General features: G+C 51.2%; 43 non-coding genes across 43 annotated transcripts; all 43 read left to right on the plus strand.

Annotated features, from left to right (window-relative positions):
* Nucleotides 1-35: 35 nt before the first annotated feature.
* LOC120922474 lies at nt 36-154 on the plus strand. The gene has a single exon (XR_005745370.1). It is a non-coding gene; the product is annotated as a 5S ribosomal RNA (ribosomal RNA).
* A 100-nt stretch (nt 155-254) lies between these two features.
* LOC120922475 lies at nt 255-373 on the plus strand. Its single transcript, XR_005745371.1, has one exon. It is a non-coding gene; the product is annotated as a 5S ribosomal RNA (ribosomal RNA).
* Nucleotides 374-473: 100 nt separating this feature from the next.
* On the plus strand, nt 474-592 carry LOC120922476. The gene has a single exon (XR_005745372.1). It is a non-coding gene; the product is annotated as a 5S ribosomal RNA (ribosomal RNA).
* Nucleotides 593-692: 100 nt separating this feature from the next.
* On the plus strand, nt 693-811 carry LOC120922477. The gene has a single exon (XR_005745373.1). It is a non-coding gene; the product is annotated as a 5S ribosomal RNA (ribosomal RNA).
* A 100-nt stretch (nt 812-911) lies between these two features.
* On the plus strand, nt 912-1030 carry LOC120922441. The gene has a single exon (XR_005745342.1). It is a non-coding gene; the product is annotated as a 5S ribosomal RNA (ribosomal RNA).
* A 100-nt stretch (nt 1031-1130) lies between these two features.
* LOC120922479 lies at nt 1131-1249 on the plus strand. The gene has a single exon (XR_005745374.1). It is a non-coding gene; the product is annotated as a 5S ribosomal RNA (ribosomal RNA).
* Nucleotides 1250-1349: 100 nt separating this feature from the next.
* Nucleotides 1350-1468, plus strand: LOC120922480. The gene has a single exon (XR_005745375.1). It is a non-coding gene; the product is annotated as a 5S ribosomal RNA (ribosomal RNA).
* Nucleotides 1469-1568: 100 nt separating this feature from the next.
* On the plus strand, nt 1569-1687 carry LOC120922481. Its single transcript, XR_005745376.1, has one exon. It is a non-coding gene; the product is annotated as a 5S ribosomal RNA (ribosomal RNA).
* Nucleotides 1688-1787: 100 nt separating this feature from the next.
* On the plus strand, nt 1788-1906 carry LOC120922482. The gene has a single exon (XR_005745377.1). It is a non-coding gene; the product is annotated as a 5S ribosomal RNA (ribosomal RNA).
* A 100-nt stretch (nt 1907-2006) lies between these two features.
* Nucleotides 2007-2125, plus strand: LOC120922484. Its single transcript, XR_005745379.1, has one exon. It is a non-coding gene; the product is annotated as a 5S ribosomal RNA (ribosomal RNA).
* A 100-nt stretch (nt 2126-2225) lies between these two features.
* On the plus strand, nt 2226-2344 carry LOC120922485. Its single transcript, XR_005745380.1, has one exon. It is a non-coding gene; the product is annotated as a 5S ribosomal RNA (ribosomal RNA).
* Nucleotides 2345-2444: 100 nt separating this feature from the next.
* LOC120922486 lies at nt 2445-2563 on the plus strand. Its single transcript, XR_005745381.1, has one exon. It is a non-coding gene; the product is annotated as a 5S ribosomal RNA (ribosomal RNA).
* Nucleotides 2564-2663: 100 nt separating this feature from the next.
* On the plus strand, nt 2664-2782 carry LOC120922487. Its single transcript, XR_005745382.1, has one exon. It is a non-coding gene; the product is annotated as a 5S ribosomal RNA (ribosomal RNA).
* A 100-nt stretch (nt 2783-2882) lies between these two features.
* On the plus strand, nt 2883-3001 carry LOC120922488. The gene has a single exon (XR_005745383.1). It is a non-coding gene; the product is annotated as a 5S ribosomal RNA (ribosomal RNA).
* Nucleotides 3002-3101: 100 nt separating this feature from the next.
* Nucleotides 3102-3220, plus strand: LOC120922189. The gene has a single exon (XR_005745097.1). It is a non-coding gene; the product is annotated as a 5S ribosomal RNA (ribosomal RNA).
* A 100-nt stretch (nt 3221-3320) lies between these two features.
* Nucleotides 3321-3439, plus strand: LOC120922190. The gene has a single exon (XR_005745098.1). It is a non-coding gene; the product is annotated as a 5S ribosomal RNA (ribosomal RNA).
* Nucleotides 3440-3540: 101 nt separating this feature from the next.
* On the plus strand, nt 3541-3659 carry LOC120922191. Its single transcript, XR_005745099.1, has one exon. It is a non-coding gene; the product is annotated as a 5S ribosomal RNA (ribosomal RNA).
* A 100-nt stretch (nt 3660-3759) lies between these two features.
* On the plus strand, nt 3760-3878 carry LOC120922434. Its single transcript, XR_005745335.1, has one exon. It is a non-coding gene; the product is annotated as a 5S ribosomal RNA (ribosomal RNA).
* Nucleotides 3879-3978: 100 nt separating this feature from the next.
* On the plus strand, nt 3979-4097 carry LOC120922192. The gene has a single exon (XR_005745100.1). It is a non-coding gene; the product is annotated as a 5S ribosomal RNA (ribosomal RNA).
* Nucleotides 4098-4197: 100 nt separating this feature from the next.
* On the plus strand, nt 4198-4316 carry LOC120922193. Its single transcript, XR_005745101.1, has one exon. It is a non-coding gene; the product is annotated as a 5S ribosomal RNA (ribosomal RNA).
* Nucleotides 4317-4416: 100 nt separating this feature from the next.
* LOC120922195 lies at nt 4417-4535 on the plus strand. The gene has a single exon (XR_005745103.1). It is a non-coding gene; the product is annotated as a 5S ribosomal RNA (ribosomal RNA).
* Nucleotides 4536-4635: 100 nt separating this feature from the next.
* LOC120922196 lies at nt 4636-4754 on the plus strand. The gene has a single exon (XR_005745104.1). It is a non-coding gene; the product is annotated as a 5S ribosomal RNA (ribosomal RNA).
* A 100-nt stretch (nt 4755-4854) lies between these two features.
* LOC120922198 lies at nt 4855-4973 on the plus strand. The gene has a single exon (XR_005745105.1). It is a non-coding gene; the product is annotated as a 5S ribosomal RNA (ribosomal RNA).
* A 100-nt stretch (nt 4974-5073) lies between these two features.
* LOC120922199 lies at nt 5074-5192 on the plus strand. Its single transcript, XR_005745106.1, has one exon. It is a non-coding gene; the product is annotated as a 5S ribosomal RNA (ribosomal RNA).
* A 100-nt stretch (nt 5193-5292) lies between these two features.
* On the plus strand, nt 5293-5411 carry LOC120922200. The gene has a single exon (XR_005745107.1). It is a non-coding gene; the product is annotated as a 5S ribosomal RNA (ribosomal RNA).
* A 100-nt stretch (nt 5412-5511) lies between these two features.
* LOC120922201 lies at nt 5512-5630 on the plus strand. Its single transcript, XR_005745108.1, has one exon. It is a non-coding gene; the product is annotated as a 5S ribosomal RNA (ribosomal RNA).
* A 100-nt stretch (nt 5631-5730) lies between these two features.
* Nucleotides 5731-5849, plus strand: LOC120922202. The gene has a single exon (XR_005745109.1). It is a non-coding gene; the product is annotated as a 5S ribosomal RNA (ribosomal RNA).
* A 100-nt stretch (nt 5850-5949) lies between these two features.
* Nucleotides 5950-6068, plus strand: LOC120922203. The gene has a single exon (XR_005745110.1). It is a non-coding gene; the product is annotated as a 5S ribosomal RNA (ribosomal RNA).
* A 100-nt stretch (nt 6069-6168) lies between these two features.
* On the plus strand, nt 6169-6287 carry LOC120922204. The gene has a single exon (XR_005745111.1). It is a non-coding gene; the product is annotated as a 5S ribosomal RNA (ribosomal RNA).
* Nucleotides 6288-6387: 100 nt separating this feature from the next.
* Nucleotides 6388-6506, plus strand: LOC120922205. Its single transcript, XR_005745112.1, has one exon. It is a non-coding gene; the product is annotated as a 5S ribosomal RNA (ribosomal RNA).
* A 100-nt stretch (nt 6507-6606) lies between these two features.
* Nucleotides 6607-6725, plus strand: LOC120922207. The gene has a single exon (XR_005745114.1). It is a non-coding gene; the product is annotated as a 5S ribosomal RNA (ribosomal RNA).
* Nucleotides 6726-6825: 100 nt separating this feature from the next.
* LOC120922208 lies at nt 6826-6944 on the plus strand. Its single transcript, XR_005745115.1, has one exon. It is a non-coding gene; the product is annotated as a 5S ribosomal RNA (ribosomal RNA).
* Nucleotides 6945-7044: 100 nt separating this feature from the next.
* Nucleotides 7045-7163, plus strand: LOC120922209. The gene has a single exon (XR_005745116.1). It is a non-coding gene; the product is annotated as a 5S ribosomal RNA (ribosomal RNA).
* Nucleotides 7164-7263: 100 nt separating this feature from the next.
* Nucleotides 7264-7382, plus strand: LOC120922438. Its single transcript, XR_005745339.1, has one exon. It is a non-coding gene; the product is annotated as a 5S ribosomal RNA (ribosomal RNA).
* Nucleotides 7383-7482: 100 nt separating this feature from the next.
* On the plus strand, nt 7483-7601 carry LOC120922210. The gene has a single exon (XR_005745117.1). It is a non-coding gene; the product is annotated as a 5S ribosomal RNA (ribosomal RNA).
* A 100-nt stretch (nt 7602-7701) lies between these two features.
* On the plus strand, nt 7702-7820 carry LOC120922211. Its single transcript, XR_005745118.1, has one exon. It is a non-coding gene; the product is annotated as a 5S ribosomal RNA (ribosomal RNA).
* A 100-nt stretch (nt 7821-7920) lies between these two features.
* LOC120922212 lies at nt 7921-8039 on the plus strand. Its single transcript, XR_005745119.1, has one exon. It is a non-coding gene; the product is annotated as a 5S ribosomal RNA (ribosomal RNA).
* A 100-nt stretch (nt 8040-8139) lies between these two features.
* On the plus strand, nt 8140-8258 carry LOC120922237. The gene has a single exon (XR_005745143.1). It is a non-coding gene; the product is annotated as a 5S ribosomal RNA (ribosomal RNA).
* A 100-nt stretch (nt 8259-8358) lies between these two features.
* LOC120922214 lies at nt 8359-8477 on the plus strand. Its single transcript, XR_005745120.1, has one exon. It is a non-coding gene; the product is annotated as a 5S ribosomal RNA (ribosomal RNA).
* Nucleotides 8478-8577: 100 nt separating this feature from the next.
* On the plus strand, nt 8578-8696 carry LOC120922215. The gene has a single exon (XR_005745121.1). It is a non-coding gene; the product is annotated as a 5S ribosomal RNA (ribosomal RNA).
* A 100-nt stretch (nt 8697-8796) lies between these two features.
* LOC120922216 lies at nt 8797-8915 on the plus strand. Its single transcript, XR_005745122.1, has one exon. It is a non-coding gene; the product is annotated as a 5S ribosomal RNA (ribosomal RNA).
* A 100-nt stretch (nt 8916-9015) lies between these two features.
* LOC120922217 lies at nt 9016-9134 on the plus strand. The gene has a single exon (XR_005745123.1). It is a non-coding gene; the product is annotated as a 5S ribosomal RNA (ribosomal RNA).
* A 100-nt stretch (nt 9135-9234) lies between these two features.
* On the plus strand, nt 9235-9353 carry LOC120922219. Its single transcript, XR_005745125.1, has one exon. It is a non-coding gene; the product is annotated as a 5S ribosomal RNA (ribosomal RNA).
* The last annotated feature ends 9 nt before the right edge of the window (nt 9354-9362 follow it).

The following is a 9362-nucleotide window of genomic DNA, read 5'->3' on the forward strand; positions in this document are numbered from 1 at the left end:
TATCTTCAAGAGAGTTAAGGACAGCCATGGTTATCGCCTACGGCCACATCACCCTGAAAGCGCCCGATCTCGTCTGATCTCGGAGGCTAAGCAGGGTCGGGCCTGGTTAGTACCTGGATGGGAGACCGCCTGGGAATACCAGGTGCTGTAGGCTTTTTTTTTTTAGTTGGTGTGGTGGAGTCCTTGAATCTTTTTTTTCCCCGAGTCTTTCTTCCATGCTATCTTCAAGAGAGTTAAGGACAGCCATGGTTATCGCCTACGGCCACATCACCCTGAAAGCGCCCGATCTCGTCTGATCTCGGAGGCTAAGCAGGGTCGGGCCTGGTTAGTACCTGGATGGGAGACCGCCTGGGAATACCAGGTGCTGTAGGCTTTTTTTTTTTAGTTGGTGTGGTGGAGTCCTTGAATCTTTTTTTTCCCCGAGTCTTTCTTCCATGCTATCTTCAAGAGAGTTAAGGACAGCCATGGTTATCGCCTACGGCCACATCACCCTGAAAGCGCCCGATCTCGTCTGATCTCGGAGGCTAAGCAGGGTCGGGCCTGGTTAGTACCTGGATGGGAGACCGCCTGGGAATACCAGGTGCTGTAGGCTTTTTTTTTTTAGTTGGTGTGGTGGAGTCCTTGAATCTTTTTTTTCCCCGAGTCTTTCTTCCATGCTATCTTCAAGAGAGTTAAGGACAGCCATGGTTATCGCCTACGGCCACATCACCCTGAAAGCGCCCGATCTCGTCTGATCTCGGAGGCTAAGCAGGGTCGGGCCTGGTTAGTACCTGGATGGGAGACCGCCTGGGAATACCAGGTGCTGTAGGCTTTTTTTTTTTAGTTGGTGTGGTGGAGTCCTTGAATCTTTTTTTTCCCCGAGTCTTTCTTCCATGCTATCTTCAAGAGAGTTAAGGACAGCCATGGTTATCGCCTACGGCCACATCACCATGAAAGCGCCCGATCTCGTCTGATCTCGGAGGCTAAGCAGGGTCGGGCCTGGTTAGTACCTGGATGGGAGACCGCCTGGGAATACCAGGTGCTGTAGGCTTTTTTTTTTTAGTTGGTGTGGTGGAGTCCTTGAATCTTTTTTTTCCCCGAGTCTTTCTTCCATGCTATCTTCAAGAGAGTTAAGGACAGCCATGGTTATCGCCTACGGCCACATCACCCTGAAAGCGCCCGATCTCGTCTGATCTCGGAGGCTAAGCAGGGTCGGGCCTGGTTAGTACCTGGATGGGAGACCGCCTGGGAATACCAGGTGCTGTAGGCTTTTTTTTTTTAGTTGGTGTGGTGGAGTCCTTGAATCTTTTTTTTCCCCGAGTCTTTCTTCCATGCTATCTTCAAGAGAGTTAAGGACAGCCATGGTTATCGCCTACGGCCACATCACCCTGAAAGCGCCCGATCTCGTCTGATCTCGGAGGCTAAGCAGGGTCGGGCCTGGTTAGTACCTGGATGGGAGACCGCCTGGGAATACCAGGTGCTGTAGGCTTTTTTTTTTTAGTTGGTGTGGTGGAGTCCTTGAATCTTTTTTTTCCCCGAGTCTTTCTTCCATGCTATCTTCAAGAGAGTTAAGGACAGCCATGGTTATCGCCTACGGCCACATCACCCTGAAAGCGCCCGATCTCGTCTGATCTCGGAGGCTAAGCAGGGTCGGGCCTGGTTAGTACCTGGATGGGAGACCGCCTGGGAATACCAGGTGCTGTAGGCTTTTTTTTTTTAGTTGGTGTGGTGGAGTCCTTGAATCTTTTTTTTCCCCGAGTCTTTCTTCCATGCTATCTTCAAGAGAGTTAAGGACAGCCATGGTTATCGCCTACGGCCACATCACCCTGAAAGCGCCCGATCTCGTCTGATCTCGGAGGCTAAGCAGGGTCGGGCCTGGTTAGTACCTGGATGGGAGACCGCCTGGGAATACCAGGTGCTGTAGGCTTTTTTTTTTTAGTTGGTGTGGTGGAGTCCTTGAATCTTTTTTTTCCCCGAGTCTTTCTTCCATGCTATCTTCAAGAGAGTTAAGGACAGCCATGGTTATCGCCTACGGCCACATCACCCTGAAAGCGCCCGATCTCGTCTGATCTCGGAGGCTAAGCAGGGTCGGGCCTGGTTAGTACCTGGATGGGAGACCGCCTGGGAATACCAGGTGCTGTAGGCTTTTTTTTTTTAGTTGGTGTGGTGGAGTCCTTGAATCTTTTTTTTCCCCGAGTCTTTCTTCCATGCTATCTTCAAGAGAGTTAAGGACAGCCATGGTTATCGCCTACGGCCACATCACCCTGAAAGCGCCCGATCTCGTCTGATCTCGGAGGCTAAGCAGGGTCGGGCCTGGTTAGTACCTGGATGGGAGACCGCCTGGGAATACCAGGTGCTGTAGGCTTTTTTTTTTTAGTTGGTGTGGTGGAGTCCTTGAATCTTTTTTTTCCCCGAGTCTTTCTTCCATGCTATCTTCAAGAGAGTTAAGGACAGCCATGGTTATCGCCTACGGCCACATCACCCTGAAAGCGCCCGATCTCGTCTGATCTCGGAGGCTAAGCAGGGTCGGGCCTGGTTAGTACCTGGATGGGAGACCGCCTGGGAATACCAGGTGCTGTAGGCTTTTTTTTTTTAGTTGGTGTGGTGGAGTCCTTGAATCTTTTTTTTCCCCGAGTCTTTCTTCCATGCTATCTTCAAGAGAGTTAAGGACAGCCATGGTTATCGCCTACGGCCACATCACCCTGAAAGCGCCCGATCTCGTCTGATCTCGGAGGCTAAGCAGGGTCGGGCCTGGTTAGTACCTGGATGGGAGACCGCCTGGGAATACCAGGTGCTGTAGGCTTTTTTTTTTTAGTTGGTGTGGTGGAGTCCTTGAATCTTTTTTTTCCCCGAGTCTTTCTTCCATGCTATCTTCAAGAGAGTTAAGGACAGCCATGGTTATCGCCTACGGCCACATCACCCTGAAAGCGCCCGATCTCGTCTGATCTCGGAGGCTAAGCAGGGTCGGGCCTGGTTAGTACCTGGATGGGAGACCGCCTGGGAATACCAGGTGCTGTAGGCTTTTTTTTTTTAGTTGGTGTGGTGGAGTCCTTGAATCTTTTTTTTCCCCGAGTCTTTCTTCCATGCTATCTTCAAGAGAGTTAAGGACAGCCATGGTTATCGCCTACGGCCACATCACCCTGAAAGCGCCCGATCTCGTCTGATCTCGGAGGCTAAGCAGGGTCGGGCCTGGTTAGTACCTGGATGGGAGACCGCCTGGGAATACCAGGTGCTGTAGGCTTTTTTTTTTTAGTTGGTGTGGTGGAGTCCTTGAATCTTTTTTTTCCCCGAGTCTTTCTTCCATGCTATCTTCAAGAGAGTTAAGGACAGCCATGGTTATCGCCTACGGCCACATCACCCTGAAAGCGCCCGATCTCGTCTGATCTCGGAGGCTAAGCAGGGTCGGGCCTGGTTAGTACCTGGATGGGAGACCGCCTGGGAATACCAGGTGCTGTAGGCTTTTTTTTTTTAGTTGGTGTGGTGGAGTCCTTGAATCTTTTTTTTCCCCCGAGTCTTTCTTCCATGCTATCTTCAAGAGAGTTAAGGACAGCCATGGTTATCGCCTACGGCCACATCACCCTGAAAGCGCCCGATCTCGTCTGATCTCGGAGGCTAAGCAGGGTCGGGCCTGGTTAGTACCTGGATGGGAGACCGCCTGGGAATACCAGGTGCTGTAGGCTTTTTTTTTTTAGTTGGTGTGGTGGAGTCCTTGAATCTTTTTTTTCCCCGAGTCTTTCTTCCATGCTATCTTCAAGAGAGTTAAGGACAGCCATGGTTATCGCCTACGGCCACATCACCCTGAAAGCGCTCGATCTCGTCTGATCTCGGAGGCTAAGCAGGGTCGGGCCTGGTTAGTACCTGGATGGGAGACCGCCTGGGAATACCAGGTGCTGTAGGCTTTTTTTTTTTAGTTGGTGTGGTGGAGTCCTTGAATCTTTTTTTTCCCCGAGTCTTTCTTCCATGCTATCTTCAAGAGAGTTAAGGACAGCCATGGTTATCGCCTACGGCCACATCACCCTGAAAGCGCCCGATCTCGTCTGATCTCGGAGGCTAAGCAGGGTCGGGCCTGGTTAGTACCTGGATGGGAGACCGCCTGGGAATACCAGGTGCTGTAGGCTTTTTTTTTTTAGTTGGTGTGGTGGAGTCCTTGAATCTTTTTTTTCCCCGAGTCTTTCTTCCATGCTATCTTCAAGAGAGTTAAGGACAGCCATGGTTATCGCCTACGGCCACATCACCCTGAAAGCGCCCGATCTCGTCTGATCTCGGAGGCTAAGCAGGGTCGGGCCTGGTTAGTACCTGGATGGGAGACCGCCTGGGAATACCAGGTGCTGTAGGCTTTTTTTTTTTAGTTGGTGTGGTGGAGTCCTTGAATCTTTTTTTTCCCCGAGTCTTTCTTCCATGCTATCTTCAAGAGAGTTAAGGACAGCCATGGTTATCGCCTACGGCCACATCACCCTGAAAGCGCCCGATCTCGTCTGATCTCGGAGGCTAAGCAGGGTCGGGCCTGGTTAGTACCTGGATGGGAGACCGCCTGGGAATACCAGGTGCTGTAGGCTTTTTTTTTTTAGTTGGTGTGGTGGAGTCCTTGAATCTTTTTTTTCCCCGAGTCTTTCTTCCATGCTATCTTCAAGAGAGTTAAGGTCAGCCATGGTTATCGCCTACGGCCACATCACCCTGAAAGCGCCCGATCTCGTCTGATCTCGGAGGCTAAGCAGGGTCGGGCCTGGTTAGTACCTGGATGGGAGACCGCCTGGGAATACCAGGTGCTGTAGGCTTTTTTTTTTTAGTTGGTGTGGTGGAGTCCTTGAATCTTTTTTTTCCCCGAGTCTTTCTTCCATGCTATCTTCAAGAGAGTTAAGGACAGCCATGGTTATCGCCTACGGCCACATCACCCTGAAAGCGCCCGATCTCGTCTGATCTCGGAGGCTAAGCAGGGTCGGGCCTGGTTAGTACCTGGATGGGAGACCGCCTGGGAATACCAGGTGCTGTAGGCTTTTTTTTTTTAGTTGGTGTGGTGGAGTCCTTGAATCTTTTTTTTCCCCGAGTCTTTCTTCCATGCTATCTTCAAGAGAGTTAAGGACAGCCATGGTTATCGCCTACGGCCACATCACCCTGAAAGCGCCCGATCTCGTCTGATCTCGGAGGCTAAGCAGGGTCGGGCCTGGTTAGTACCTGGATGGGAGACCGCCTGGGAATACCAGGTGCTGTAGGCTTTTTTTTTTTAGTTGGTGTGGTGGAGTCCTTGAATCTTTTTTTTCCCCGAGTCTTTCTTCCATGCTATCTTCAAGAGAGTTAAGGACAGCCATGGTTATCGCCTACGGCCACATCACCCTGAAAGCGCCCGATCTCGTCTGATCTCGGAGGCTAAGCAGGGTCGGGCCTGGTTAGTACCTGGATGGGAGACCGCCTGGGAATACCAGGTGCTGTAGGCTTTTTTTTTTTAGTTGGTGTGGTGGAGTCCTTGAATCTTTTTTTTCCCCGAGTCTTTCTTCCATGCTATCTTCAAGAGAGTTAAGGACAGCCATGGTTATCGCCTACGGCCACATCACCCTGAAAGCGCCCGATCTCGTCTGATCTCGGAGGCTAAGCAGGGTCGGGCCTGGTTAGTACCTGGATGGGAGACCGCCTGGGAATACCAGGTGCTGTAGGCTTTTTTTTTTTAGTTGGTGTGGTGGAGTCCTTGAATCTTTTTTTTCCCCGAGTCTTTCTTCCATGCTATCTTCAAGAGAGTTAAGGACAGCCATGGTTATCGCCTACGGCCACATCACCCTGAAAGCGCCCGATCTCGTCTGATCTCGGAGGCTAAGCAGGGTCGGGCCTGGTTAGTACCTGGATGGGAGACCGCCTGGGAATACCAGGTGCTGTAGGCTTTTTTTTTTTAGTTGGTGTGGTGGAGTCCTTGAATCTTTTTTTTCCCCGAGTCTTTCTTCCATGCTATCTTCAAGAGAGTTAAGGACAGCCATGGTTATCGCCTACGGCCACATCACCCTGAAAGCGCCCGATCTCGTCTGATCTCGGAGGCTAAGCAGGGTCGGGCCTGGTTAGTACCTGGATGGGAGACCGCCTGGGAATACCAGGTGCTGTAGGCTTTTTTTTTTTAGTTGGTGTGGTGGAGTCCTTGAATCTTTTTTTTCCCCGAGTCTTTCTTCCATGCTATCTTCAAGAGAGTTAAGGACAGCCATGGTTATCGCCTACGGCCACATCACCCTGAAAGCGCCCGATCTCGTCTGATCTCGGAGGCTAAGCAGGGTCGGGCCTGGTTAGTACCTGGATGGGAGACCGCCTGGGAATACCAGGTGCTGTAGGCTTTTTTTTTTTAGTTGGTGTGGTGGAGTCCTTGAATCTTTTTTTTCCCCGAGTCTTTCTTCCATGCTATCTTCAAGAGAGTTAAGGACAGCCATGGTTATCGCCTACGGCCACATCACCCTGAAAGCGCCCGATCTCGTCTGATCTCGGAGGCTAAGCAGGGTCGGGCCTGGTTAGTACCTGGATGGGAGACCGCCTGGGAATACCAGGTGCTGTAGGCTTTTTTTTTTTAGTTGGTGTGGTGGAGTCCTTGAATCTTTTTTTTCCCCGAGTCTTTCTTCCATGCTATCTTCAAGAGAGTTAAGGACAGCCATGGTTATCGCCTACGGCCACATCACCCTGAAAGCGCCCGATCTCGTCTGATCTCGGAGGCTAAGCAGGGTCGGGCCTGGTTAGTACCTGGATGGGAGACCGCCTGGGAATACCAGGTGCTGTAGGCTTTTTTTTTTTAGTTGGTGTGGTGGAGTCCTTGAATCTTTTTTTTCCCCGAGTCTTTCTTCCATGCTATCTTCAAGAGAGTTAAGGACAGCCATGGTTATCGCCTACGGCCACATCACCCTGAAAGCGCCCGATCTCGTCTGATCTCGGAGGCTAAGCAGGGTCGGGCCTGGTTAGTACCTGGATGGGAGACCGCCTGGGAATACCAGGTGCTGTAGGCTTTTTTTTTTTAGTTGGTGTGGTGGAGTCCTTGAATCTTTTTTTTCCCCGAGTCTTTCTTCCATGCTATCTTCAAGAGAGTTAAGGACAGCCATGGTTATCGCCTACGGCCACATCACCCTGAAAGCGCCCGATCTCGTCTGATCTCGGAGGCTAAGCAGGGTCGGGCCTGGTTAGTACCTGGATGGGAGACCGCCTGGGAATACCAGGTGCTGTAGGCTTTTTTTTTTTAGTTGGTGTGGTGGAGTCCTTGAATCTTTTTTTTCCCCGAGTCTTTCTTCCATGCTATCTTCAAGAGAGTTAAGGACAGCCATGGTTATCGCCTACGGCCACATCACTCTGAAAGCGCCCGATCTCGTTTGATCTCGGAGGCTAAGCAGGGTCGGGCCTGGTTAGTACCTGGATGGGAGACCGCCTGGGAATACCAGGTGCTGTAGGCTTTTTTTTTTTAGTTGGTGTGGTGGAGTCCTTGAATCTTTTTTTTCCCCGAGTCTTTCTTCCATGCTATCTTCAAGAGAGTTAAGGACAGCCATGGTTATCGCCTACGGCCACATCACCCTGAAAGCGCCCGATCTCGTCTGATCTCGGAGGCTAAGCAGGGTCGGGCCTGGTTAGTACCTGGATGGGAGACCGCCTGGGAATACCAGGTGCTGTAGGCTTTTTTTTTTTAGTTGGTGTGGTGGAGTCCTTGAATCTTTTTTTTCCCCGAGTCTTTCTTCCATGCTATCTTCAAGAGAGTTAAGGACAGCCATGGTTATCGCCTACGGCCACATCACCCTGAAAGCGCCCGATCTCGTCTGATCTCGGAGGCTAAGCAGGGTCGGGCCTGGTTAGTACCTGGATGGGAGACCGCCTGGGAATACCAGGTGCTGTAGGCTTTTTTTTTTTAGTTGGTGTGGTGGAGTCCTTGAATCTTTTTTTTCCCCGAGTCTTTCTTCCATGCTATCTTCAAGAGAGTTAAGGACAGCCATGGTTATCGCCTACGGCCACATCACCCTGAAAGCGCCCGATCTCGTCTGATCTCGGAGGCTAAGCAGGGTCGGGCCTGGTTAGTACCTGGATGGGAGACCGCCTGGGAATACCAGGTGCTGTAGGCTTTTTTTTTTTAGTTGGTGTGGTGGAGTCCTTGAATCTTTTTTTTCCCCGAGTCTTTCTTCCATGCTATCTTCAAGAGAGTTAAGGACAGCCATGGTTATCGCCTACGGCCACATCACCCTGATAGCGCCCGATCTCGTCTGATCTCGGAGGCTAAGCAGGGTCGGGCCTGGTTAGTACCTGGATGGGAGACCGCCTGGGAATACCAGGTGCTGTAGGCTTTTTTTTTTTAGTTGGTGTGGTGGAGTCCTTGAATCTTTTTTTTCCCCGAGTCTTTCTTCCATGCTATCTTCAAGAGAGTTAAGGACAGCCATGGTTATCGCCTACGGCCACATCACCCTGAAAGCGCCCGATCTCGTCTGATCTCGGAGGCTAAGCAGGGTCGGGCCTGGTTAGTACCTGGATGGGAGACCGCCTGGGAATACCAGGTGCTGTAGGCTTTTTTTTTTTAGTTGGTGTGGTGGAGTCCTTGAATCTTTTTTTTCCCCGAGTCTTTCTTCCATGCTATCTTCAAGAGAGTTAAGGACAGCCATGGTTATCGCCTACGGCCACATCACCCTGAAAGCGCCCGATCTCGTCTGATCTCGGAGGCTAAGCAGGGTCGGGCCTGGTTAGTACCTGGATGGGAGACCGCCTGGGAATACCAGGTGCTGTAGGCTTTTTTTTTTTAGTTGGTGTGGTGGAGTCCTTGAATCTTTTTTTTCCCCGAGTCTTTCTTCCATGCTATCTTCAAGAGAGTTAAGGACAGCCATGGTTATCGCCTACGGCCACATCACCCTGAAAGCGCCCGATCTCGTCTGATCTCGGAGGCTAAGCAGGGTCGGGCCTGGTTAGTACCTGGATGGGAGACCGCCTGGGAATACCAGGTGCTGTAGGCTTTTTTTTTTTAGTTGGTGTGGTGGAGTCCTTGAATCTTTTTTTTCCCCGAGTCTTTCTTCCATGCTATCTTCAAGAGAGTTAAGGACAGCCAGGGTTATCGCCTACGGCCACATCACCCTGAAAGCGCCCGATCTCGTCTGATCTCGGAGGCTAAGCAGGGTCGGGCCTGGTTAGTACCTGGATGGGAGACCGCCTGGGAATACCAGGTGCTGTAGGCTTTTTTTTTTTAGTTGGTGTGGTGGAGTCCTTGAATCTTTTTTTTCCCCGAGTCTTTCTTCCATGCTATCTTCAAGAGAGTTAAGGACAGCCATGGTTATCGCCTACGGCCACATCACCCTGAAAGCGCCCGATCTCGTCTGATCTCGGAGGCTAAGCAGGGTCGGGCCTGGTTAGTACCTGGATGGGAGACCGCCTGGGAATACCAGGTGCTGTAGGCTTTTTTTTTT

Source organism: Rana temporaria, unplaced genomic scaffold, assembly GCF_905171775.1.
Source record: "Rana temporaria unplaced genomic scaffold, aRanTem1.1, whole genome shotgun sequence".
Classification (NCBI taxonomy): domain Eukaryota; kingdom Metazoa; phylum Chordata; class Amphibia; order Anura; family Ranidae; genus Rana; species Rana temporaria.